The 2829-nt window shown below is 39.5% G+C and overlaps 1 long non-coding RNA gene across 1 annotated transcript in view; it reads left to right on the plus strand.

The window, feature by feature from the left end:
* LOC105003173 overlaps positions 1-1476 on the plus strand; it is an 18129-nt gene extending 16653 nt beyond the window's left edge. Inside the window, exon 2 of the long non-coding RNA XR_827083.1 lies at positions 1280-1476. This is a non-coding gene — a long non-coding RNA (uncharacterized LOC105003173). The remainder of the gene's footprint in view (positions 1-1279) is intronic.
* The last annotated feature ends 1353 nt before the right edge of the window (positions 1477-2829 follow it).

Raw genomic sequence — 2829 nt, forward strand, 5'->3', positions numbered from 1 at the left:
CCCCCGTGCCACAACTCCTGAGCCAGTGCTCTAAAGCCTGTGTGCCACAACTGCTGAAGCCCACAAGCCCTAGAGCCTGTGCTCCACAATAAGAGAAGCCACTGCAATGAGAAACCGCACATCGCAATGAAGATTAGTGAAAGCCTAAGCAAAGCAACGAAGACCTAATGTAGCCAAAAGTAAAATAAATAAATGTTATTAAAAAAGATTGGCCCATGCTGCTTTATATATCTTTATATTTGTCATTTTTAAATAAAAAAATTTAAACTAATCAATTAATTTGGCTGCGCTGGTCTTAGTTGTGGCACATGGAATCTTTTTTTTTTTTTAATTGCTGTATACAAACTCTTAGTTGCAGCACGTGGGATCTAGTTCCCTGACCAGGGATCAAACCGTGGCCCCCTGCAAGGGGCGCTCAGAGTCCCAGCCCCTGGACCACCAGGGAAGTCTCTATTTGACATTTCTGCTGCCTCTCTTATTTCATCTTAGTCCATCATTTGGGGGCATTTGGTTTGTTTGTAGTTTTGCAATATTATAAATCAGTATTATGAACATTTTTTGCATGACATTCTTTTCTCTATAGGATCATTTCTTTAGGATAAATCCCCAGAGATGGGATGTTTCTCAAGCTTAATAATATAAAACTTTCATTTAGAAAACTAATATATGCTCTGATTACATAAGTAAATAGATTACTCCTGCTTTTAAAAAAATTATTTGGCTGCGCCAGGTCTTGGTTGTGGTATACAGGATCTTTAGTTGCCACACATGAACCCTTGTGGCATGTGTAATCTAGTTCCCTGACTAGAGATCGAACCTGGGCCCCCTACAGTGGGAAGCGGAGTCTTAGCCACTGGACCACGAAGGAAGTCCCAAGATTATTCCTGATTTTGCTATGCATAATGATAATGGTTATTTACATTTTCCAAATTGAAGCAAGTTATACAAAGTTTCTTGTGTTAGAAAAGTAGCCTTGGACCTTTTTGTATCCATTTTGAAATAGAGAACTTAAGCTACTTGTTTTTTGCTTTGGTTAGAGACCTGCAGTGTTCAATCAAATGGATTCTCACACCCCTTTGCAGGTGACTGCCTCCAGCCCTGCTGCTCATCCTCTTTGCTCAGCAAGAGAGCCTGGTGATTTTTACTGGATAAAGTACAGGTCTTGAGATGCAGAGAATCAGTACTCCATCTCCAAACTGACGTGCTTTGCATTTTTGAGAAAGCTATTTTGATTTTCTATAATGTCTGGTTAACAAAGATCTTTCTCATTTTGTTTCAGGAACTGTTGGATTTTTTTCCTGTTTTATTTTTATTTCTAAAATCTACAGCGTGGTGAAAGTGGATTAAAGAATCGCGCTAAAGGCTTCAAGGCACGTCACCCTTGCCTTTGAATATGTATCTGTATCTTATATGAACATCTACAGAGATACATATGCTTCCAATTGCATGCTTTTAAATATATATAAATTAAAAAGTCTCACTGTCTGGCCTCAGTTTGTGTAACACAAAATGCGATTGTATGGGAGAAAAATCAAGGTGGCAAGTAGGTTTATTCTAAGTACTATTTTCCTGAAATGATACCATAAAAGGGTATTTAATTTAAAACAATCAGAGCAAGGGAGGTACTTTTTCTTAATTTAAGTACATTGGTTTTTCAGTTGAGAAGGTTTTTTCCCCTTCTTTTTCTTCCTCGTCTGTTCAGAACATCAAAACTACTGTCAAATAAATGTTAGGTAAAATGTGACATTTTCCAACTTAAGTTGATTGTACAAACAATATTACACCTTTGTATCTGGGTGATCACTTAAAAATATCCATTGGTTTAGCATACAGAGTTTATGAAATACCAGATCCTGTTGTCTTATTACTCAATTGAATCTGTACATTCGTGGTTGTTTAGTTGCCTGTTGTTTTTGCTTGCTGCCCTTGGAGAATGTGCTGAGAGTGTGTAAGCTTGACTTAGTTGTGTAGATAACAAATCTTTGAAGTCAATTCTCTTGGATTTATTTGCTCCTATTAGACAATAGTCAGGTGTCACAACTCCCTAAATATTGGGAATTTGTATTGCAAATATTCTTTGAGCTTGCAGTTTCAGGGGAGATGGCATGAAATTCATACATTGTTTTGTGGTAAATATTATTGATAAATATTTGTCTTATTGAGGTAAACATTTAAAAACCATCTATACATACCCTTCAATTCATGAATGTTCTCAAAGTCGCCCTCAAGCTGAGGAATACATGTTGGTGTGTGCAGGGATCAAAGAGGTGGTGTGGCTCTTGAAGGAGAGTCTGGAATGAAGAGGGACAAGGTCAGAGAACTGCATTCTGAAAGAGAGTAGGAGAGGGAGGAAGAGTTGACTAGTTGCATTGGGGAAGAAGAAACTCATTTGGTCGCCTGTAGTAGGCCTTCTTCTATATTGGAAGGAGCAGGGTTGTGACTGGGGCCTGGAGCAGACTGAGGGGAGGAGTGGCTACAGACGGTCAGAGTTGTCTCTTGACAGTGGGATTTTCAGATCCTCTTAGACCTCTCGCATTCAGTCTCATAATCGAAAGCTGACCCCTAAACCCTGCCTGAGAGGAAGAGCTGTTATGAGGTGATGCCTTGGAACCAGGCCCCTTCTCCTCTAAATACTCTGCATTAAGCATTGTTCCAGCTTCAGGGGACTCAGCTCCTACCAGGTTTGCTGCCTGATCGTTTTATCTGAGCTCACTTGCTTGCACTGGTAGCTTGTTAGAAGGTATTAGTAAAAGTATTTCTATAGCAGAAGGTAACTGCCTGGTGGGCATTCACAGATCAGGGTTAAAGGTGACTGTGTGAATAAGGCAG

Source organism: Bison bison, unplaced genomic scaffold, assembly GCF_000754665.1.
Source record: "Bison bison bison isolate TAMUID 2011002044 unplaced genomic scaffold, Bison_UMD1.0 scf7180017857055, whole genome shotgun sequence".
Lineage (NCBI taxonomy): Eukaryota > Metazoa > Chordata > Mammalia > Artiodactyla > Bovidae > Bison > Bison bison.